The following is a 25,581-nucleotide window of genomic DNA, read 5'->3' as shown; positions in this document are numbered from 1 at the left end:
TTCTCCTTTCCTGAAAACCCTCATTAAAACAACACATGGCCTTGTATCCAGAGCAAGAAGCATCAGGACAGACATCAGGATTGAAGGAGGAGACTACATGGAAAAGACAGAGATAGTCCAAAGAGCAGCAAAGAGGCAAAACAAATTGTCTGTGGGCATGTATCCAGGCAGATTCGCTCACCTCTCCCTCCATCATGTGTGGTTGATGTCCAAGGGAAGCCGTGTTGACTGGTCAGTGTCACGGTGGAGCAGTGAAGAGCGTTGTTCCATGTTTGGATGACATATCCAACCATCCTCCTGGCTGTCCAAACACATCGCATGACGTGGACAGAGGTAAGAGACTCTGTCTGGACAGTTTCAGTGAGGAACACGACTCATCTTTCCCACTCGTACTGAAGCATTTCTTTTTAGTTCTGTCCCTTTCTCTTTTTTTTTCCTTTTTGTTCCGGAAGGCGCCCATCCCAATGGCCCTACGAGCCATCTGTGCCGTGTAGCTGTTTCCTGTTGAGTGGCCATCAGCTGGCAGTGCGGGAGCTCGGCACCGGTGGCTGCCGTGACCTCTCTGCTGTAGAGTTTGCACAGTGCCCTGGTAAGTCCTGGAACGGACAGGAATGATGTACACAGGAGATATTCCTGGGGTCATTACACACCGTGGGAAGAGCCTGGGTTGCAGTGGTCCTGTAAATTTCTTTCATTCATCTCCGCTGAAGTCAACAGTCGAAAGCAATTTTAAGCACTTGGATCATACAGAATATATAAATACCTGTATTCTGGCTAGCTGTAACAATTCAATTAGAAGTATGACTCCCTGGTGAACGAACAGGATATCACAGGCTTATTTTATCTTCCAAATGGGTCAGAGTTGAATCTTTTTCTGGATTTCCACATTCAGTTTCTCTGAACAGGTTAGGTTTTTACTTGGAGAAGGCATTGCTATAGTTCTCAGACTCACGATCACAACGGAAACACCTCCAGATCTTCTGAAGATATTTAAAATAAATTTGTTACAACCTGCAATTTGGTTCCACTTTCTAATGAATACCTTCCTTTTTATATATAGATATAGTTTAGGCTTATGTATTCAGCCTGTATTCCACATATGTAGATTCAGTAACCTTGAATTAATATGTATCCCTTTATGACTACTTTAAGGGGAATTAAATTAATTAACCTTTCTGGCAAAAATGACCTTTCCTGTGGTATCCCTATTTGTGTACCATTATCTGAAATAATGAAATTATACCCTTTGCTTCAGATATAATATTTTCAATAACAATATAGGCTTTGTTACAGATGATAAAAAAATGTCTATAATATCTTAAAAGAAGAGCAATTCTGCATTTTTTAAATGGTGTGATTCTAGCATTTTTGAAAATTTCAACAGCCATTTACAAATGCTGAAAGTTTCATCTGACAGCTGGCTGAAAAATGTGGAAAATACTGAAGGAAGCTCAAGAGTCAGATTATTTTGGCTAGTGTGAGTATTTCTCTAGGCCTTAAAAATAAGGCAGTGGGATAAAACAAATTTTGATCTTAGCGTTAGACTTGTAGGCAGAGTGTAATATGTGTGTTGTGCTTTCCAGTGTATTTTGGCACTTTTACTCAATATACAAGGTATATATATAGGTATGTATCTACACACACTCTCCACTTTTCTTCACTTGTGTGTTCAGTTTGGACTTCAAAGGACATGCACATAAGTACACACACATGTGTATGTACACAGACATAAATCCAGCTCTGAACATACACATAAAATAGATGCATAATTTGTGCTTATATCGCACTTGCTACCTTGCTGAAGTCTTTCAGTCAAAGATCTCGAAGTATTTTAAACTCATTTAAGAACCAAATATCTCATGGGTGTAGCCATGAGCTGCTGGTGTACCTTGTCCCCTGTTCAGGTATTTCACTAGCAGTGGGCTCAGTTCTGTGCCTTTCTGTATCCACACTAGATACATAAAAATTAAGCCTCTCATCACTGTTGCAAAGAGGATATATTTATAAGTTTCCTAGTGAAGTGAGCTGATTCCTCCAGGCCCTTGCTTTTTGGCAGGGCTAGGAGTAACACCCGGGAGTGTTACCATCCTGGACCGTGTACTCATCATCAGAGCAGACGATCTCTCTCCAACATCTCATTTTGCCACACACTGCTCCTTTACATTTTCATATCCTTCTCATCATCCTGAAATAGAAGGAAAGATGTCTGAAGCACCCTCAGTTCCAAAACAGGTTTCTCAGAACCTCCAAAGATTCAGCCCATTTTTATAAGATGAGGCACAAGTGCGGTGATCGTCAGCTGGTGAATCCCAAGGGCGGACCACGGGATTTCTGTTGATCAGCCGGGCACAAAGCTATCAGCATCCCGGCTTTGCTCTGAAATCACAGAAAGAAAAACAAAGTTTTAAATTAAAAAAAATAAATCCCATCAAGGTTAATCTTTGAAAAGCCGCAGTCCATCTGGATGCCTTCTTCCTTGGTATTAATTACAAAGACTTGCCCGGTAAACCTTAAGTGAAATATGAGTGAGATGTAAGCTCGCTGCAGTTGTGTTTAATATTTTGCTTGCTAACAGGGCATCTAATCCACCATGAGCAGGAATTCATCAAGCCTCAGGGGCTACCTAAAGTAGACAATCCCTCTAAATGAGCAGTAATCCCCTCTGTCGAATCTTCAATCTCGTGAACTAATAAGCAATGCTAAAGGCTCATTTGCTTTGGGAGCTCCCTGCGGTGGAGGGGACGACACTGTCCCCAGCTCCCAGCGTAGCAGCAAGCACAGCCTTGAGATGAGTGGGGGCAATGAGGCAGATTCCTGGCATTTTAATTTTTGTGGCAAAGAGCCCTTCTTCCTTGGCACACCAGAACTCTGACAAAATTTGTGAGCCACATGAACGCTGGACTAAAAAGATCCCACTAACAGTCTCGAGCAGCGAGATCAATAATAATTTCCACAAACTCTGCTCTTTCACATAATGCTTCACTCCCCACTCCCCGTGGGATAAACAGTGGGATGCAAGTCTGACATTTTGCAGATGCTGGGAGCACAGGCGGTTCCGGCAGCGGCGGCGGTGGGAGGAGAAGGAGGCAGCGTGGGGGAGAGGCACAAGCAACTGAAATTCATTACTTGGAGAGGTCGCGAGGGTCAGTGACAGTGGCACTGAATGGATTTTTCCAGCCGTTTTGAGCTGAGATTTGCACTCTGTAATCTGAATGCTTTTATCTATTTCTGAAAATAGACAGGAATTTTTTCCACAGGCTGCTCCAATCTGGCCATGGAGATGCAGGGAAGGATTACAGGGATAAATTCAGGTTTTGTTAAGCAAGCGTAGCTTTTCCAAACCAAACATAGACAGCTTTCTTGCAGCATAAACACGCGTACAAGAGTTCTCTTGTCAGAAGGACACATCCCCTTATGCAAGAGATGAAAGCTCTAGGTGCCATGCACAGCCCTGGAGCCCTTAACTCCTGTTTTGTATGTTGTTTGCCTCTCCAGACCAGCTGTGCTAGAGCCACTGAGGTCTCTCCAAAGCTGCAGAGAATGATCTAGATTTGTTTCCCCTGCTGAACAGACAAGTACTAGTTTACTCAGTGATTATTTTCTGTTTCACTCACATTTTGCTGCAGTTGAGCTTCCTCTCTTGATTAGTCATGTCCTCTTCTGGCAGAGGTTTCTCTGAAAAGAGAGCTGATTCTAGAAATTAGCTAGGACAGAAACTGTCAGGTGGGTGTATTACAGCACTTTCAGGGACGAGGAATTGATAAGAAGCCAGCTTTATTTACTAACCTTTTTCTATCTGGAGCAGAAAATATGGTGCTGGGGCCTGGTTTTGGTGTTACCGAAGTGTTTTGAGTTAGAAACTGAAGTTTGTGCTTGGGTGTATATATGCTGATGTCTTGTGGTAAAATACTGTGAGATAACAGGACTTGCAATTTCACAGAATCAACTCTGCTCACAAGGTTTTACCATTTTCCTGGTGTCCCTCAGCCCTGCCAGCACTGTCTCCAAGCAGCTCACCTGCCCACCCTTGAGTTGCACGGTCACTCTCCTGCCTAGCCTCTTCCAAACGCGGATAATGAACCAGCCACTATTTTCTCTTACCTGCACTTTAGCACCTCCAATTTATATACAAAACAGTTGTTATGAAGCATAGATATACCCTTTTTGGGTGGAAAAAGTTAGATACTGAGATGTAACCCTGCCCTCTCAGTCTGCAGGCTGGGGACACATCATTGATAGTGGGCAAATGTTTGTGCAGGGCAAGTACTGGGCTATCAGCTCAGGAGCTTTGCTTACCTTCCTGCCAGGAGGTGGCTCTGCCTAGCCATGCCCAGGTGGCAACAGAGCTGCAAAGTAAACACTCAAGAGCAATAATTCTAGGGAAAAGTGAGGTGAAGAAAAAGGTAATTCGATTAAGCATTGCAGTTATTAATGACAGTAAAGCCTTTGTGGTGGGGAAGTGTGAATCTGGATGGAAAACAGTATACATGGCCAGGGCCACATCAGGGCAAGCAAGGGTTGGAAAACCATGCCAAGAGCTAAGCTGCTGAAGTATCCTGACAGCTCTGACAGATGATGATGGGGAGTGACCATCCCCTGGGAGCCTCCTCAGCTGGAGATCCAGAGGGGGGAAAAGGTCTCTTAGGAGGCAGCCAGATCCACTGAGCTTCAGCTGTTTGACAGAGATTTAGACCAGCCCTTCCCAATGCAATGTAACACGTCCATCAAAACAAAAAAACCCAAACAAGTAAGTGAATGCAAAAGCCCATTGGCATTCACCCATGCCCTTAACATTTACCAGCAGTCTCTCACTGCCCTCCTGTCTGTGCATCCTGCCATTTGCCTGAGCTGAGTTTCATTTCAAGCCAACAGCAAGCACTGCCTGGGGGGGGCAAATGCCTTCAGACACAGTGTTCCCTGGCACAGAAGAAGAGACATCAGCCGTTTCCCCTTGGCCAGCTAATACTGACAGTAAAATTAGGTGAATCCATAGTTTGGAAATTAAGTTTCTATGATTTACCAAACCAGTCATACTGGAGCTTTAAACATCACCTTCTCCCGGACAAGTGAAGAGACTAAAAACAAGCCCTAAGGAAGCGTTCAAAGGAATTTGCTTGTGGGGCAGGCTGTCTGTGCAGATGGCAGCCCAATACTGAGGACTTAAGATGGTGCTTGGGCTCAGCCGATTCTCTGCGCTTGCTCCTAATGGTCCCACCAGGTAGAGTCCCCTGTGTGCCAGCCTTCCCACACTGGTGGTAGATGGGCTCTGTGCTATCAGACCTTCAGCTGGCTCTTCTGCCTCTCTCCCTGCCTTCCCCAGTAAACAAATAATGGCAGACTCCTGTTCAGCCTTGTCTATTTTGGGATCTTTAGCAGTCTTACTGATAATCACTGTTATAAATGTTTACACTGATAGGAGACTAGCCCATATTGTACAGAGATAATAACAGTACAATTTGATATTCATGAGGTGCTGATGATCTCTAAATATAGAAACAGAGTAATTATTGCTGGCATTACAGGCTGGATTTCAAAAAGCAGATAAATGGAGAAATGGATATGCTATTTATTGCAGCATCAACAGTAGCAACAGGAAAGCTGTCTCCCTTGATTAGGCAAGGACTAGACTGCAGAAGACAGAGCTCATGGCAGAGGGGTGAAGGGCTATGATACCCTACCAATGGAAGGGAAAAGCACAGCTATAGAAAAAAAATCTGAAAGTGCACCTAATGCCAAACTCACCCCAATGCACGTGACTATGCAAGATGGTGATGAAGTAGGTTGACTGTACAAGGAATATCTATTGTGACTGGAAAAAACATCGCAGACTTTTCCACCAAAACCCCTAAGGAAAGACGAAGCCTTTGGCCACTGCAATCAATGCATGTCTGCAGCTGGAGCAGTCTGTCAGGGTGCAGTAAGAGCATGCTGAACTGAGATGCCAACTGTTTGCATCCGCAGGCAGTGAGCTTCAGCCTCTCTCCAATGGCACGAGCTGCAGAGTCACTCAAGGCTTGTACACTGGCCTGTAGGATGAGCAGGGTGTGTGGCATCCCTGCATGCTGGCCACCGAATGTGCACGTTTCATCGTTTCCCTAGTCTGGCTTCCTTTGATTCATTTTAGGAACATTTAGCTCTTATTGAAGACAACAAAAATAATGGGTACTCAGGGCTTCTGATAAACAGGCTACTGGTTGACTACAGAGTCCTTTGATACAGGTGCAAGCACTTAGCTTCACGCGTGCAAGTTGGGATCACTGAGGCATTTTCTGTCAGAATCTCTCCTCTGTTAAATGTTGTGTATGTCAGGGTATGTGTATTTGTGGCCGTGTCCTTCTCTCAGTCTCTAAAGGGTGCTAGCAAGGTTAGTTACCTAATGACTGGAAAGACATCCATCTATCTGGAAGTGTGGACTTTGTAGTTTCCAAGCAGCAGTAGTACCTATGGAGCTGAACACTGCACTGGCCGGACTGCCAGAGCCATCCAGGGTCTAACGTTGTTTTGTGCAGCCGTTCCCTCCCACCCTTGTGAGGAACCTCACCCCTGGCTGGTGCTTCCACAACGGACAAAGCCAGATTTGCTTCGACTTTGACCTTTACCACCACTGTGCTGAACAAAGCACTCACCAGTTTCTGTTGCTGTAGAAAAAAACACATGGACTGCAGCCAGGCTGTTGCCCCAGAGAGATCAAAAGAAGTGAAGCCTTCAAACAGAACAGGGCAGGAGCTCTAGGTTCATCCAGGGTTTGGTTGTTGGTATGACTTTTGACAACGATTTTCTGAAGTGAGATGAAGAAGGGATAAAAGTTACCCACCGCTTTCAGACTTTGGTCTGAAAGTTAATTGCAAAGAGGATGTTTCTAAGAGCAGTAATTCCTGAATCGGTCTCCTTATTTGGTGATTCTGCGGTCAAGCAGCAACCTGAACTCTTAAATTTCTCCAAGGTTTAGGGAACCGGTACTTGCATGTGAAATTCACACGGATCACCCCAGTACATGAAGAGCTTAAATTATTCACATGCTCTGCTGCTACTCTTCTGCCCTTCCTGTATCTTCTCTGTACATACTACTAGCCAAAAGGAGACAGAAGGAGAAAATAAAAGAGAGAAGGGGGAAAAAAAAAATCTAAAGAATTGCAAGCGAGAAAAAAATGGAGGTAACACTCCATAGCAAGTATATGGTGTTTAATATCTTCCTGTAGGTATACAAATATTGACTAACCCTTGAAACGAAATATAGTTAATTGAAGTTGGTTAATCTGTGTTGTTGGAGCAGAGGGAGTCAAAGTTCCCCAGATTTTCACAGCTTTTTGTTATACTCGAAGTTTTTACTTAAGTTTTACAATGGGGGAAACCAAATCACTGAGAAGTTACATCGCTCATCCAAGGACCCACAGCAATTCACTGGTGTGATTTCCATAGGAGCTCAGCCTTGTTCTTGGTCACCAACATTCTCAGATGAGAAGGGTCTTGGTTAAGCTGGACGTGCATGGGGTTTCAAACTACATGTCCCCAACAGAAGGATCTACATGGCTCTGGGGAAACTCTCCTGTGCTGTGCTTGGCTCTGTGTCAGTATAGTGGAGAGAAATGAGTGGCTGTGACCAAGATGGTGTCACTGCCTGGAGGTCACAGTGACTTGGAAAATGGACCCAAATCTCTCAGGCAAGCTCTGTCTGCACCAAGTCAGCTCCCACACCAACAGATTCACCAGGCATTTTGCTTGAATAACTGGTGGGGGATGTTCTTGTTGAACATGTGTTTCAGTTGGATAGAAACCGCTCAGCCTGTAGGGAATCTGTGCTGTGGCAAAGGCAGATCAGAACGGTATTTTTTAATTAAAAAAAAAAAAAGTAATTTCAAGCATAGTTTGTACTCTGCTTGGGGAGGAGCTTTCTGCTCCTGGGGAGTTTTCAGGATGATGAGCCATGACAGCAGCTATTGGTTCCCTACTTGCAGCTCTTAAGCAATATCTTGCCCTTCTAGGCAGGTGACGATGGAGGCAGAGCACCATCTTCTCCAATACAATCCAAAGTTCCATCCAGTCTATTCAAGTTAAAAAAGAAATCTCAAACCTTCAGAGCTGGAGGACAGAGGTGTTCACCCTGTTTCTTGCAGGTCTCCAGGGGTCTTGGAGGAGTTCCAGGAGGTCCAGTGCAGGACACTAAGAGAAGTAGGTATGCTGGCAGGGGGCTTGGATTCACTACAAGAGGAGTGGTGCTGGGAAATTTGTAGGCTCTACAAATCAAAATGTTAAAAAATGCAGCTCTGAGGTCTGCTGCTGTAAGCTTTGTGAAGTAAAGACAAATCACCAGTCTCTAGGGACAATGCTAAATTTTGTATAAGGGAAAAATGTGACATTCATTTGTAACTTCCAGGTTTTTCCAATTCCCATTTGGTCACAGTTCAAGGTTGTGCTTCCCAGTTGCAGCTCTTTACTGTTTTGGTTTTTTCCCCCACAAAATATGAATTTTGTCCTGATGAGGTCAATGATTGGAATTTTCTATTCAAGAAGCTTTTTTTTTCAGTCACAGACAGCCATAGGCCTAACAACTATGCAAGTCTGAAGGTCACCAGTGTCCTGTGGTGACAGTCAGGGTTTCTCACCAAAACCAGTTCTCTGCGCCTGAGACCTGATCCACCCCTGCATCAGGCTGGTTGTGTGAAATCCAGGGATAAAATGGAAATGAAATAGGAGTGACATTAGTGTGACAGGTCCCAAGAGCTACTCTGACAGTGTTTTATTTGGTGCATGTTCTCTGCCACAGTTGGTCTTGTTTTTTATAGTTATGGGTAAGAGGTGGTAACTTCTGGGGCTTGGAATAACTCATCTTTTTTTAAACAGCTCCTCTGAAGCACAGTGCAGAGGAGTCAAGCCATGCATTGAAGAGGAGAAGGGAGCTAAGAGAATAGGAGAGGGTTAGAGTGGAAAAAAGGTGGGAACCTCGAATCTTCCCTTCCCACCCAAATTGCCTTGCGTGCATTACACAGAAGTATGTCAAAAGCATGTCTTCACATGCAACTGCAGGTCAGTTCACTGTTTGGGACAACGAGGGTGGGAAGTGGAAATAATCATTGTTTTTAGCTTCGATGAACATGTCCAAACCAAACCTTCACAGCTATCTTTCCTCATAACTTTTTCCACTTCCGCTACCTGCAACTCTCCCTTTGGAATGAGTGGTGGAAACAGTCCTTGTGGGTCATGAGAAAGGATCAGACCTCTAAACATGTTGTTATTCCTGTTTTCCAGCTCTCAGCACTCACAAAAACAGATGACTAAATAGAGTAGGTAGCAGTCAACTGATCCAGCTCTCCCAGCAGGTACAGGGAGTTCTCTGCAGAGGAGCAAAACTGCTGGAGCAGACATTTTCCCTACTGCAAAATTGCTTGTTATTCTTTACAACCAAAGCAATACAGATGCCACAAAGAGGCATCACCTTACTAGAACACCCTTTCCTTCATTCTTGTTCAGACTTATTACTAGATACCTTGTCTGCATTGCTCTGTAACAAACTTATGAGCAAATTAGCATTTCTCATACTTTAACAAGACAGTTTGTGTTTTGGGTTTTTATACAGGAGCTAAGAGAGCAAGCTTTGACTTTGATCCAGATTTCTTGTCATGAATAATAAAATAAACAATAAACATTGATAACCACATACACACCCCTTATCTAGTACAGGCAATTTTGAATTTATGATAGCCTTACCCCTTAAAGAAAAAGAACTGAAAATAGCTATGAAGTTTGTGTCTTTCCTCCTGCAGCCCACGGAGTTATGAGGTCTATTAGATACAGACACCAAGGCCCATTTGCTGCTGATGCACGACCACCCCTCTTAGCGAGTTGACCGGTATTTTGCTTCTCCTCAAGCATTTAGATCCATCATGGCAGTATTATTTTCAAAGCACACAGGTATTTTCTGGAAAAGCATATGAAACATGACACACTTATTGGAAGCTATGGGAAGTTTTAATTTTCTGTTACATCTCCATTCCCTGTGCATGCTCCAGGGAGAGTCCTGCACAGTGCGGAGGTGATGAAACATGAACCTGGTCGGAATGGGAGAAGACAGATGGCAGAAAGGAGCCCATAGGGCCTGTCCTGGAGCTCTCTCAGGTGGCTTCAGGAGCCAGGATATTAGCAGAAATGAGGGAAGAAAGGAAAATACAGTAGGGAATTATTACAGAAGGGACATTTTTCTGTCCCTGAATGGACAGGGTTTTTGGCTTGCAGGAAGAATGGGTGCACTTTGTTAGCTTTCCCCACTGCTCCTCATGACTTCATCTGTTGAACAAGCTCCTTGGTTTCTGCTGGGAGAGGAGATGAAGTCACCTATAAGGCCAGGATGGGGAGAGGACTAAAATGCCTCTCTTGGAGGAACATTCCATGGAAGAGTCCAACAGACATAGAGATGAAAGTTTCAAAGTAAATCAATATTCAACTTAAGACCTCCTAAATTTAGACTCCACAACAGCCTGGGTCACCAATTCTGGAGCAGGGGAGGGCTCAGCAGAGGGCACACTGGTGCCAAGCAGGAGCAGAAACCCAGGACAAGCACATAGAACATCAATCTCACACCCTGGCAACAGCCCACAAATGACAACACCATGGGGAAACAAGTCAGAACAGCCCCCAGAGTCAGAACCTGAAGGAGGGACTACAGGTTTCCAAGCAGAAGTAGTCCAGTACGTCATGTAGTACATCATGTCTCCAATCCCACATCACCATGGGACACTTCTGCCTCCCAATTCTGCTACCCCACTGAGACATGAAACACCTCCTGGCACCTTTGACTGTTGACCAGCAGGACTGGTGGTGAAAATCAGCCTTTATGAAATGCACAGCTGTCCCATGAGGCGTGCCATTTTGCTTCGAAAGTGCTGCTTTTAGTCTCAGAGAGGCCAAAGTTATCACAGCCTTTGCTGTGAGCATGGGATCACTGGCTTACAGTGACACCCACTGCAGGAGCATCAGGGCTACTAGATCAACTGGTCCAGGTGAGGTGACCCCGCTCAGCCCCCCATGTACAGACGCTTCAATGCAGTCATTACTTTACACTACCTGAATAGAAAGTCAAGGTCTGGCAGCTTTGGGAGATGAACCATCAGGGTCACTCAGTAGTCCTTAGACAACACTGCAGATACAACAGCTGGGTTAGGCACCTCTGGCAGCCCCAGGGATGGTGAGAAGAACATAAAACTGCTTGCAAAACTAGCAGCAGTGCTGCTCATGTACATAGAATCATAGAATCATTCAGGTTGGAAAAGACCCTTGGGATCAGCGAGGCCAACCATCAGCCCTACTCTACAAAGTTCTCCCCTACACCATATCCCCCAGCATCTCATCTAAACAACCCTTAAACACATCCAGGGATGGTGACTCCACCCCCTCCCTGGGCAGCCTATTCCACTCTCTGACCACTCTTTCTGTGAAAAATTTTTTCCTAATGTCCAGTCTGAACCTCCCCTGTTGGAGTTTAAAGCCATTCCCTCTTGTTCTGTCACTAATCACCTGTGAGAAGAGACCAGCACCAACCTCTCTACAAAGTCCTTTCAGGGAGCTGTAGAGAGTGATGAGGTCTCCCCTCAGCCTTCTCCTCCTCAAACTGAACAGTCCCAGCTCCCTCAATCGCTCCTCATAGGATTTGTTCTCCAGGCCCTTCACCAGCTTTGTTGCCCTCCTCTGCACTCGCTCCAGCACCTCAATACATGTGCAATTGGGAATCATCCCGCTAGAAAGGGGGAGTTTAAAAACAGCCAGACATTTTTCCTTTGTTCTTTATTTTTTTGCCATGACATGATGCAAAGAGCAATGTTATACAGATGGTCAACAATGAAGCTGTGTAACAAAAGAGAAAAGCAGTTGGCCTAAAACATATGACAGGGGACCATCACAATTAATCAAGGGCCAGAAATAAAAGTGACCTGCACAGCACTGGTAGGGAGAGCTGGGAGCCAATTCCCTAGTGTGTCTTATATACCGTATCAAAAGGCTACCTGCAAATCCCTCACTGCAGTCAGCCAAATTATTCAGGGACCTCAGCCAACTCAAGTATCTTCTGCTTTATGAGCCTTGAGGACCCTAAGGCATGTGCACCACTGCTATTCACTGCAATGGATTCAGACCGTCTCTGCTATCTATATTTATCATGATCCCCTCAGGAAGTGCTTTGGCAGGATTTTGTAATGAAAACCCTGCCCAGAGCACTCTGGCATGCAGCAAGCAGCCTTAAAATAGCACAGTGACATACTGCAATAATTACTCATATTAACACTCTTCATTGTGCTGTGTGACGCTTTGTCCCTGTCGCCGGGCTCATCCCACCTCCTGGCGCGTGGCGGGACAACAGAGAAGAGCTGGCCTTTCCTAAAAGGCAAATTTCAGCACCAGGCCGAGCCCCTGAAAACCATGCAGACCCGACTGTGGTCTCATCCATTACACCAACCGAAAGCCAGCGCCAACACCTCCATTAGCTTCCAGATCCAAAGTTCACAGGTGTTCAGGAAGGATATTTTGGCTCCGCTCTAGCCCATTTGTGTCGTTTGAGGAGAATGTTAACAAAAATAAGCGTAAAAGGATAACTTTGAACCCACACTATAAGAACAGGTTGCTTACTTGCCAGTTACATGCTGGCTTCCAGCCCAGCCTGCATTTTCAGGTTTTTATCCCCTTTGGAGTACATCTTCCTGCATTGTGCTATCAGTACATCGCATTTTACCTTAAATAGTAAAAAAAAGTAGTTTTCAGTCAGAAGAGAGATGGGGAAGTGGGACAACTTTGCTTGAAGTTGATAGAACCCTCAAAGTTTCAGTATTTTTGAGAAAAAAATTTTCTCTGTTCAAAACAAAAAAACCTACTTGAATTGCATATCTTGAGCATCTGCAGTGCCTTTTTTCTGTTGATGACAAAATGAGCTTTTGAGAAACAACTTGTTACTCATGCCTATTTACCTAAACTTGCTGGATTTCAAGAGCTCAATCTAAAACCCATCCAAGTCAGTACAAAGAATCCCAAAGATTTCAATGGGATTTGATTAAAACCTCAAGCCCTCTAGGACTGCTCAGGATTCCCCACAGTCATGGTCCACATGTTTCAAGAAGACACAGTCCTGTAATTACGGAGACCAGGATCTCTGAACAGGTATTGATGTAACTGCTTCATTACGGCTTCACAAGGAGAGATAATACTGCAGTCACTTCAGTATACTCTGATACAGAGAAAGAGAAGTTATGGCATGAAGGCTCCTTTCAATCTTTATTTTCAGTGAATGTACTGTTACTTTGGGGAAAATTAGCACCTGATAACACACATCACTTTATCTGCTGGTACATGATGCGATCACTGCAGAATAACACCCCAAGTACGCTATTTGTGTATGCTAGCCCTTTGTACTTCCATAGTGTTATCTAAGGAGTTCCAAGCCTTTCCTGAAGCTTAACCATGCCTACATAGGAAGTTATGATCACACTAACATCTCTCCTCTGCCCCCTTTTTTAGGCTCAAGGAATTCAAAGATGTGGAGAATTATCAGAGCATTCACAGAGAACAAACTATGACTGAAGGAACATCAGCAAATGGAATCGACACGTAGGGCTATTTTTTTCATTAGGAAAACTTGTTCAGGCTACATGAGTTAGTGAATGTGCTCACAACCACTTCTGTAACTATGATGCCATGGAAAAATGCTATTCCAAGAAAGCATCTGGCTAAATACAACAGACTCCCATTAAGCGATCCTATACTTTTGTGAAACTGCAAAACATCTTTCAGAATATATCAAAGAACATTTTCCAAAGCTGCCTTTCTCTAACATGTCATCAAATCTAGCCTGAAAGCACAGCTCGACAATGAACTCAGTATCTGAATTTGTAACGGGATAGGTATCTGCCAAACGTATCGTCACCGGCAAACAATGCGCTAGTCATATGGATTATTTTTTTTCCATGCACCAGCCTTTATTAAAACTTTCTCAATTAATTCTGTGGTCTCCAGGACCTTCTGCCAAGGTCACCATTCAAGGCTGAAAGGGCTGCTCACTGAGTAATGAACACTAACTTCTCTGGAGACTCTCTTGTAAGCCGTAATCAAACACAATCTTCTGTTAATTGCTTACACATACTTGGTGCATTAACAAGAGGAGCTTTAAATATATATATATATAACACTGAACACAACTGAGGAAGGCAAAGCTTAGATATTAGCACCATACGAGGACTCTGTTGATGACTTTTCTATCAAAGCCAGATCTGATTAGTGACATGGGGGAAATGTTTTATTTGGAATAAAGCCTTTGCTTCAGAAGCCTGTCTCAAATGCAGTGCTGGACGGCTACTCCTGTTCTAGCATAAATTCTTGCCTGTGAGAAGTAGTCAACAATAGTCTCTTGCCCTAATTACTGCTCTAGGTCTAGCTGTCTGCTGAAAATTCACTCCTAAATGTCTGACTTTGAACCAGACTGGGTTGGTTAGTCACAAAGACTTCTTTGATGTGCAGCTCTCTAGGGCACAGCCTGCCTTACCACACTCAAAAGAGTAAGAGGTCTAAGGAAGCACTGTCAGGAGCAAGCAGGACCTCGCCAAATCAAAGCAACCCACTCGCAGAGCATCCCACTCACCCATAGCTTTGGGTTATTCAAACTTGTGGAAATGCTGCTACTTAAAACAGATCAGTCAGCTTGGCAGTTACCAGGGATAGTTCTCAGCCCTATCTCACCATGGCCTCTGGCTGAACAGAAGCTGATGGCACAGCTGACCAGCAGCTGATGGCACAGCTGACCAGCCTGTCACTGAGCTAAGGCACAAGTGAACTCCCCTCCCCAAAAACTTCCTCAGCCTGACTTGTGATCCAGAGGAACTGATAACCTCTGCTGAAACACAGCATAGAACAGGAGATATCACTGACAGCTCCAGGCATTAGCAGCACTCAGCAGGAACCCAGGAAGGGTCAGTGGTCAGGGGAACATCTGTCCTGGTCCCTTAAATGCCAGAGTTACATGAGGGAGCCTGCACAACTCTGAGCCTTCCTCTGCTGCTATCAGTCTTCTGCTCTTAAAAACACTTAATTTACTCATAAAAGAAGATATTCTGGAGACAGTGTATTTTGGTATTAAAATGTCTCAGGTGAGTCTACACGCAACCCTTCTTGCACCAAGTAGACAAGATCAGGCATCTTTAAAAGTCTTAGAATGTTACTTCCTATCAAGTGTGCAGAGGGGCAACCTCTAGTCTCCAGAAGGGAAACCAGAGGGTGCAGTGATGGAGAACTGGCAGAGCCAAGTAAAGACTTGCACGTTTCCCTCTTTTTCACTTTTTCCCTTTGAGACACTGGCACACGAGTCCTTTGGACTTCTGGACTGCCCAGAGAGTAATTTCAGTAGGTACTACAGATTCGAAAGAGAATTGGATCAAGGTCCTGGAGAAGAATAAATGAGATCCCTAGGTCTCTTTTCCTTGCTTATGCTTTATGGTCCTTCTGTAGGTTAAGTTAACAGGTTTTTCTAGGTATGCCACAATCCATATTACATTATTTTTCCATTGCTAGTTTCAAATTATACTGCTTCTCCCTCTAAGCTCATAAAGTTCTTTTTAAAAGCTCATAAAATTTCACCTGTGTACGTTTATGGCTCTCAGGATATGAACTAAACTCAATTGATTTAGCTATATTTACCACTGCTGAACTTCACGCTGTGTTTCACCACACTACCTTTTCAGGAGGAATAAGTCACTTCCTCCTCCTTTCCTCTTGCTGAATTCTTCCAGCATGGCCACTGAATCCAATAGACCAATCCAATTGTTTCCCTCTTTTGTTGGAAAGCCACTAATACAATTCTGGCTTAAAATGTAAATGAATATGTCTACACTGACAGATAGCTTAGTTTCCTACCTTTATCCCAGACCCCAAGTCTGTGATCATCCATACCATAGAATCATAGAATAGTTTGGGTTGGAAAAGCATTTAAAGGTTGTCTAGTCCAACCACCCTGCAATGAACAGGGACATTTTCAACTAGATCAGGCTGCTCAGAGCCCCATCCAACCTGACCTTGAATGTTTCCAGGGAGGGGGCATCTACCACCTCTCTGGGCAATCTGTTCCTAGTTTGCTCAAAGTACTTCCTTCCAGAAGGAAAAAAGAGCAGAGCTGATGGGACTGTTACCCTACATTTCCCATGAAGCAGACAATGCAGATGTGGAAGGCTCCAGTTTCGATCTCTTCTCTTGGGATGGTATTTCAGTGTTCCTCTGGGACCCACCACACTAACCTCTTCTGAATATTTGCACACGATAACCCAGAGCATGCAGCACATACCATTAACATCACGTTATGAAAGCACCAGCCTGTCTGGTTGCAACACCCACACATACATTTCCATCAAGATTTTTGGGGAAAAAAAAAAAAAAAAAAGAAAAGAAAGAAGAAACCCACAGAACAATGTGTCAAGGCCATAACTTGTGACCCAGGAAGGACCTAAGCCAAGAGCTATGCAGCGTGGGTGCAGTCAGGCTGCTCCAGAGGGACTCAGACACCAGCAGTATTGACACCAGCCACTACATAGCCCTGTGGTCTGGAGACATCTCGAGGGGTGGCTGCCTTCGAGAACAGATACAGTCAACGAGAGAGTTCAAATGACAAACCCAGCTCCAACAAGCACCTATATCCATGGCAGCATCTTGCAAACTTCAGCTCTGAAAAGCCCAAGAGACTTCCTTGGTCTGGCAAAGCTAGGTCAGGTCTCTCCTTGGTCTTGTTAAGGTTGGACAAAGAGACCTTAGCCAGCAGAAGACCAACAACAACTGTGCCTCTAATGCTGACAGAAATTAACACCCGTAAAGTAACATGGTAACCAGGCATAAACCCAAAACTAGAGGCAAAGTTTATCTAAACACATTTGAGTTGCCATGATTTCTTTTCCCATTTTAGACAAGACCATGAAAACAGTTTTGATCTCTAGCCCTTTATTTCCTTTATGGCTGGAACATGAAGTGAATCAACATTTTGGGACCTCCAAAATATTTTCGTTTGCTTTTGGTATTTGCTTATAAAAATGATTGGAGTTTGTCAGAGGGAGTGGAAGAGCTGGGTTATTTTTTGCTGCTTGGGGAAGGAATGAATTTTCAAGGGGTACAACAGGAATTGGCTTCAGCCTTTCCAACTTTGTGGTTCATTCTCTTTCTTGGTTTCACAGTAAATTGTTGCACCAGGCTGGAATGATCCAGTGCTGCTTGATTTCTCACAGCCTTGTGACTCTGAAGCAAGTGTTCAGCCCTGGTAACCTCACGCCTTGGCAGTAGTCACCTCTGCACAGGCCTGACCTCCACAGAAAGAGCACAACCCCTCTCCTACATGCACCTCGTAGGGCACATGGCTACCACAGGAGGAAGAGCAGTGGCAGTGGCCATGCAGAGGCATCCTACCTGATGGACAGGGACCACCAGCCACCTGCTCCTGAGAGGGAGGCAGCAGGCCCTGGTTGCCACTGGAAGCAGAGAGCTGATTGCCTTCAGTTGTGTGTTACACAGAATAAAGTTTGATGGAGGGAGAAAAAAAATCTCCCCAGTATGGAAGCTTCTGCTTGTTCTTCTGTAAAAATTTATGCACTTCTCCTGTCCAGAGAGATCTGAAACAAGGACTGGGCTGAAATGAAGACCCCAGGTATGAACATCCCTGAAGTTTAGGAGAGGATCTCCTCTCCTAAGATGGGACATCTTAAAAACCTCTCTATAATGGCCAAACTAAAGTCCTAGATTCCAAACAGAAATGAATTTGAGAACACTGCATCTGGATGCAGATCCTAATTTAGCAGGTTGTGGCTGTGGGAAATTACTGATATGGCACACCAGACCTCAAAGCTCACTGTTTTTCTTCAATATCACATGCACTGAGACACCTCAGTATAAAGACACTCACCCAGGATATTTTAAAGTGAGAAGAAATAAAATCAAACACGGAACTGTCATCTCGTTTGGTTTTATACAACAGACACTGTGTGCATGAAAAGCAGCACACCTCTCCTATTAACAGTCTTACACTTCTGGTTGTGCTTCCTGGAGGTAGGTGGTTCACTACTGTCTCTTTGGCTGATTTTGTATTGTTTTTTTAAAGGTCCTATCATTTTTTTTAGGGAAGAGATTGATTGGCCTTGATAAATGGACCAACAGCCCTTTCATAAGAGATCTCACAGGCAGTTGTATCTGGAAGCACAAGGCCAACAACCACACTCATCAGATCATGGTGAGGTGCAGCCACCAGCGGTGTGGTCACAGGAGGAAAACATTACCTACTGCTCTCCAGAGTCTTTCCTTGAGGTCCTGGGGCTGGAGGTGCTGTCTGTACTGCAGCACTGAGATGATGGGTGTCAGGATGGTCCAAATTACAGGCTGCATACATGCAGTCAAAGAGAAGCTAGTCCAACTCTGATTGCTCTTCACAACCTCTCCGCTGGAAGTTATCATCATCTCAGATCTGATCACTGAGCTACTCATGGGAACACTGCCTAAGCCACTTCTCTCAGAAGATGTCCTGCTAGTAAAAAGGCAATAATTCAGCTATTTACATGAATGTGGTTCAAATTGCTAGGGATCCTTTGCAGACAGCCATACCATGAGCAGATCTAAAGTAATCAAAGTATTTAGGGGAGGTCAGTGATGGGCAACCAGATGCAGTAATTTCATCAGCAAGCAAAGATGCAGCTGGAAAAACGTATGTGCGCACAGACCATGTGCCCTCAGCCACTGCTCTCCATCACGTCCTCCTCATACAGGCAACCTTCTCCTCCTTTAAGTGAATATCAGTGTACTAAGTCACTGCTGCCACGGCATCATACGCACAGACTGCATTCAGCTGCGTCATCTGCTGTAGATGTGGTCACCTCGAGCAGGGTGGGCAGCAACGTCTTGCCTTAACATGACTGCAAGATTCACCAGTGCTTGCCTATTGGAGCTACTCCCAGAGCTGGATGCATTTTCCTAGCAGAACTATAGGTCCTGTACCATATCTCTCTGCCACCAAAAGGCCACGAGGCTTTATCTGCAGTCCTTGCCGACAGACACATGCATGCTCTTTCGGTTCGCCGAGCCAGCTGGACAGGAACCAAGCTAACCGCGGCTACGTGGCTTTCAGTCTGAGCTGGCTCACGTCCTCCCAGTTCGGTACACAGGCAGTGCAAATGCATCTGCCTGCAAGAGACCGTGTAGGCAGAGAAACCAAGAGGCAGACGGAGAGTGGCGCAGCAGTGTTAGTCTCCTAGAAAGCACCTAATGATCCCTGTAACAAGAGTTTCTGTGAAAAGTTAAACTCTCTTCACCCGCTTCTCCCTGCAGTCCCAACCTGCCTTTCTTTAATCTGCTAGCTGTTTTCAAGCTGGAGACAGGTGAACAAATAAGCATATGGTGTCTGAAGCTTTGATAAACAATGTCCCTTACATTAAAAAAAAAAATTAATTACAAATTAGTTTCTTTCTCCATTTTTAAATCAGCCCAAATTAAAAAAAAATATTTTTCTCCCTTCACTGGAAACTTCTTTGACACATTTAGGTTAATAAGTCCATTTGATAGATGACTTATCACTCACATTCACATTTCCTAATCGCTTCCTTGTCTTGCAGCCACCCTGGCAGAAGACTGATGATAGCTTCTAATAGCTGCCACAGCTGCCTTCCTCCTACCAGAGTCAATCACTGGTGCTGGGGCTCTGCCTGCTCCTCTGAGGGATGACCACAGCTCGAAACCCAGCTGGAAATAGGACCTGCTCCTGGGAAGTGGACAGTGGACATTTTCCCCCTAATAATAGCCTCATATTTTTTAAGAGTGGTGGAGGAAAGTCTACAGCAATGCTTTGCAAAGAATGGCAGTTTTCAAGCAGCACCTCCCGTGGGGCATGTCTCTATGGGATGGATGAAGAGCAGCCCAGCTCCATCGCTGGTCTTGGAGCTGGAAATCAGCCCGGTGGCTCTCTGACTGGGGAGGGTGTCTGTGCAGGGCCAGCTTGGGGCAAGCAGGAGAACGTCCAGGTCATTCTCAGGTGCTCTGCCTTGGTTGAGGAGCACCCATGGGCGGTCACAGAGCCTCTGCAGAGGGAGCTCCAGAAGGCCATGACCCAGCTTGCAGCCACCACTAGCTCGATGAGCAGCCAAAGTCATGCATGGTAAATACTTGCACATCACGGCTGCGGTGACAGATGATCCCTGCAAAGGCAGGGTGGGCTGTTGGTGCCTGGAGACTTCTGCAGGCACTCCGCCTGCTCCGTCACCCTTCCCGTAAGTTCCTGTTAGGGCAACACAGCTCCTTGCCTGCCCTGCCCGGGGCCCTGGGCATGATTTCACACATGGTTCCTATCTCAACAGGCCCCTGTTATCAAAGGGAAGAGGGTTGTATCACAGGTAAAAATTTTGTGGGAACAAGCTCTGCTTTGTTAGAGGCCATCCAGAAGTAGAAAACACAAGAGAGAAAGCACAGGGAGGTGCCGTGCTGCTGCTCCAGGATAACACCTGCTCTGAGCCATGCTTCGGTCACCCAAATACGCAGGCACAGATGCAAAGCTGGACCAAGCTGCTGCCTCTGGTCGTGGACTGAGGGATACCAGCATTTCCCAGGACAGAACAAGTATGATCTACTCGAGCTGAGGGGAACTGCACCTCCACGAGCGTTTTTCTCAAGGGCTGTATGCAGAAACACTCTCACGCAGCAGCTTAAGAGACAGAGCTGCTGGAGATCCATATGAATCCTGCACATGTCTGATCCTTGCAGCATGTTTTTTCTTGCAGTGCTCATTATGCCCGAGACAGAGGCTTTTCATTTCAAGCAACTCATCATTTAACACACCTTGTTAAATCTGCTCTGGCATCAAAATGGGAGTTTGGGGGTGCCCAGTCCCAGAAGCAATGCTGGTGACTACGCTTCATGACTGTATTTGATTTGATTGCTTTTATTACGCTTCCTCTTCCATCCTTCCTGCTCAGTCCCAAACAAGGAAATGGGACACCTGCTCAAGAGTGCACGCTGCGAGAGGGGAGGTCCCTCCCTTGGAGACAGGACTGTCTCTCTGCAGCACATTTGTTTAACTTTCCCGTAAAAGAGGCTGACAGAATAAAGTGGGGACTTCTCTCCAGCCTTACTGACAAATGGGACTGCCTAAAAGAAAATTCAGTGTACCCAAACTTATAAGATCTGAGAATTTGCACATAAAATTTAAACCCAAATCATATTTTTCCTGAATGGTTTCTATCTTTTCACTCAACTGAACCAAGGACACCAGCCTCAAAAGTCACAGTTTCCAACCTCTGACTTGGACTCAGCTCCTTGGAGGAGAGCACCTCTCTGTGCAGGAGGCGTCACAGAGCTGAGCACAACCACGGGTGGAGACAGAGACTTCTGCAAAATGTGGCTGCACTTCAGTTCCTCTCCTGTACCCAAACATTTGGGCCTGTACCCCTTTCCATTTCAATTTTCCTACATCACTTCCCTTACTCAAATGAGCACACCAGGTACTCATGGCCGCCCCAGTAAAAGCCTGCATGTGTAAGTCACCCTGGTGCCAGTATGAAAGCGCTTTTGTAGAGCTGGTGATTTATCTGGTTTTGTGTGCCCACACTGAGGTTTCAAAGGGGCCTGAGAAGTCCTGGTGCTGGGCCCCCTTCAAACCAGGCCATGTAACGTGTTCAGAGCTGAGATTATGAAAAACCTCAAGCTCCTGAAAAATCTCAAGCATCCTCTGAAAACTGAGGTTGGTCATGTCACACATGTCTCTCAGGTGAGAACAGAGTGGAAAACAAAGGTGCATCCAACAACTTTTTGCAAGCGAAAGTTGATTTTTTTTTTTAACGTCACTTGGAACGAAGAACAATATTAGCCTCCTACACCCTGACCCTTTGCAGAAAAAATATTTACAGAAGTGCCCAAATTGTTTATCTCAGTTCAGTTCTCCCATCTCCTTTTCCCTCCCATTAAACAGTGAAGTTTTACCCATCAGTCCACAGAGACTGTGTGACAACATGACAAACAACAGAGCTGCAATGTTCGAAGACATCTATCACCGAGGAGCTGGGGATGGGCCTTTGCTCTCTTTGGTTGGAACAGCATTTATAACATTTATGGTGAGTACCAACTCCTAAAGAAACCTCAGCCTACTTGGATGGACCAGAGTCCTCCAACAAGAACCTGGAACACCACACCTAACAGGCAGCATATTGCTAACCTAAAAACAAGCAGGGCAAAAAAAACCTCCTGAAAAAGAGAAGTACAGGCACTTCAGATGATACAGCTACAAAGCAGAAATATAGGAAAAATTACAGCAGAGAGTGAGCTGTATCACCTTTACTGGTACTTCCTAGATTATCATTGTCACCGAAATGCAAATGCAACAATGCTTGTTTTCCTTATTTTAGTCCACCCTTCTTTACAAGCCACCTCTCCTCTGCTGGCCAGCAGCTGACAGCTGCAGCCTGGGGAGGGGGCTGCGGGAGGGACTCCTGCAAGTGGCCGGTGGGAACGATGGTCCGCCTTGCTGCTGCCCACTTCTCCAAGGTCATCCCATGCTCCGGTGGAGCATCGCTACGCTGCCACCATCCTGCCGCTCACATTTTGAGATCTGTTGCCATGGCACCAGGAGACAAATTGCTCCTTCGCTCTGCCCTGCAAACCTCTCCCAGCAGAGCCAGGCCTGGACCTGCAACCTTGGCTATTTTTAGCCACATGCTGCATAATGCAGAAATTGATGAACATCTGCACATCTTCATTAGTCAGACATTTCCAGGTGCTTGGTGAAAGGAGCAGGGAGCCAGAGATGGGAGAAAGGCTGGGATCAGATGCTGAGTGAGGGTGGCCACTTGCCTTGCCTTTTGGTGAAGAACTCTGTCTCACTTTCACCTCAAATCCACCACAATGGAACCTGATGGAAAGGGACCTTTGTTACCAGCAAACTGGAGGGACATGGACCCATCAGCCTCCTTCCCCAAGGTGCCCACGCTGCCTGAGACACCCGGGCACCATGTCAGGATGATGGCTTCTCCCCTACCTTTCCCCATCCCACAACCTGCTCCCCAAGCCCACCTTGCATTTGTAGCCCTGGCAGGGGTGGACCTGGACAGGAGGTCCTGAGGGCTGATTGCAGTTCTCAGATGGGGACCATGAGGGATCTTCCCAGCCCCTGCTATTTTCCCTCCTTGCAGTAGCCTGAAGCTAGCAGTGCACCCGGGGCACATCACACTGATCTAACCAGTGATCAGGCGATAACATGAACCCCTAAAGATGTCCAAAGCTGCAGGGAAGGCGCTAGCTCTGCAGATGCCATTAGAAAGGTGTCACATGTCAGTCTTTAGGAAGAGCTGAAATCCACTGGAGATTATCAAATCAGCAGGAGTGCTGCATGATGAAGGCTTAGAACGCACTGCAGGGGTCAGACACCTCCTGTCCAACAGCCCAGCCCGACCTGGTATGTAGACTGGCAACCTACTGAAGCAGCAAACTTTATTATTAAAAATAATTCAGAATGGCAGATTCTTTTTCACATGGCAAAATGAAAGCAATGACTCACAAACATCTGTACTTTGCAATAATATGCTTTGGTTTTCTTTAGGTTTAGAACGCTACAGCCAAAGGGGCCAAAAACCTGGGTGCTCCTGTCCAAACACAAGAGGGTACATGGGCACATCCCCAGGCAGCCTGCATCCTAAATTCACTGGTTTAAACCAAGCTCCAGAGCAGCTTCTTCAGCAGCAGAGCTGGGCTCTGGGCTGGCAAACCTGGTGTGGTGTAACCCATGAGGAAACCACTGACCAAACTCCAGCTCCAGGCTTGGACCATGAATGTGCCCAGAGCTGAGAGGGTGCTTGGATCTGAGGTTATTGCCCAGACTTCTCTCCCCATCACCCCCTCAAAAAAAATCATGCTGTCTTTTTCTCCCCAGCTGGCAAGTGACAGTCAGAAAGAAAACACTGAAACCAGAGCTGCTGAGGCAGCCTAATTCCCCCCAGTGCCTCTCAGCCATCACCCAGCCAAAATAGAGTGAAGTGGCACTGGGGCAGCCCCGAGACAGATGTGCTGTTCCTGCTCATCCTGTTCCTGCTCTGCTAAGGACAGCCAACTTGCAAGAAAAGCAAAGCAGCAGCCGGGTGCAGTGCTTGCAAAATTAAATACTGCTGTCTGGGTCCTTGTGCAAGGTCTGACACCAAGACAGGTTTTAGAGGAACCCCTCTCGTGTGAGGGGTTGCACCATTTCTGGTGTGTAAGGGTGTAACTCCACAGAAACCCAAGGAGCTGGGTTGATTTACACCAGCTGCAGAGCTGATTACTGAGAAGCAGTGCTGCCTCACTCCATATTTTTCTTATTTTGTATAAAGTATAAAGTCAGGAGGGCAAATCAAGGCCATGTGAGGCTCTGAGCTAAACCACTCACTGTGATTTAGAAAACGTGTAGAAATGCAGGCATGTGTGGTTACACGAGGGACCAGCATACTCTCTGAGTGGAACCAGTAGGTCAAAGATGGTACCAACAAATTCCACCACCAAACCTGCAATGAGCTGTTACAGACCAACCTGCTGCTAAAAGGAGCTTCCTCCCAAGCAATGATTTGTATCCTGAGGCCCACAAGTTCATGCTACCTACAATATACTTTGGTTTGGGTTGGTTTTTTAGCTTAACGAGTGCTGGGCTTCCTCCCTACTCTCAGAGAGACCAAGCTAGTTGTGACAGGGTTAAAGTGCTAAGCAGGGTGACAGCCATGCTGGAAGGTGGGAAGGGGTGGCTCAGCTTGGGCCAAGCAGGAATATCCCCATTAGCACAGAAAATGGGAGCCACAGAGCCAGACTGGGGTCAGTGAGATCATTTCACATGAATGTCAACTTCCAGGTGCTGTGGCAGGACCACATCCAGATCAGTGACAGTCACCGGTGGTACTTCTCATCCACAGCAGCTTCCCACACCCGAAGCTACGCCACATGGCAAGCCAGCATCGCAATACATCATTTCCCCAACCCTGATGACCCACAGCTGAATCAGTGACCTGGAAAGGAGAAACATCATGGCCTGAGTGCCCCAGCACATCCCTACATGCAGTATCTCAGCCCTGCATTCACCAGGGATCTCCTTGGCCAACTTTCCCAGCCCTTCTGCTCAGAGAGAGAGCTGGAGAGGGGAAGCCTGATGGCAAAGGAGGATCCAGGAGTTGAATTCAGGCAGCTGAAAAGAATTGGACCGCAGCCTTCACCATCGCATGCTGGAATTGTTTGTTTATCTTTCTGCTTCCTCTATAAAACAACTCATCCCAGCTGGGTCATAAGGAAAGGAACAATAGCCATATATTTTTAGGATCTATCTATGAATCATTGGTGACCAGTTTTTCCATTTTGTCACTCAGACCATTTTATTTTAGCAAGAGGCCCTGCAAAGCAGTTCAAGCCATGAGTGTGCAGGAAAGGGGTAGTCCTGGCAGTCAGGGATCTCCCCAAGCACCCAACAGCCCCAGCCCTGTCTGATGGCATCGCATTTGTGCCACTGCCAAGAAGCAAAATGCCACAGGGACCCCCAAGTGGGTTATAGCCATACAAGTTACCCACAACCTGCCAACTGGTTTGTACATGTGGGTGCCCTAC

At 45.8% G+C, this 25,581-nt stretch overlaps 1 long non-coding RNA gene across 1 annotated transcript in view; it reads right to left on the bottom strand.

Moving 5' to 3' along the window:
* Positions 1–1,171: 1,171 nt before the first annotated feature.
* LOC141921693 (uncharacterized) overlaps positions 1,172–25,581 on the bottom strand; it is a 77,043-nt gene continuing 52,633 nt past the window's right edge. The window contains exons 2-4 of the long non-coding RNA XR_012622736.1: positions 6,627–6,778; positions 3,615–3,675; positions 1,172–2,376 (exon numbers count right to left, since the gene is read on the bottom strand). This is a non-coding gene — a long non-coding RNA (uncharacterized LOC141921693). The remainder of the gene's footprint in view (positions 2,377–3,614; positions 3,676–6,626; positions 6,779–25,581) is intronic.

This window comes from Strix aluco, chromosome 3 (assembly GCF_031877795.1).
Source record: "Strix aluco isolate bStrAlu1 chromosome 3, bStrAlu1.hap1, whole genome shotgun sequence".
NCBI classification, from domain to species: Eukaryota; Metazoa; Chordata; class Aves; order Strigiformes; family Strigidae; genus Strix; species Strix aluco.
This window is presented reverse-complemented; position numbering and strand designations above follow the sequence as displayed.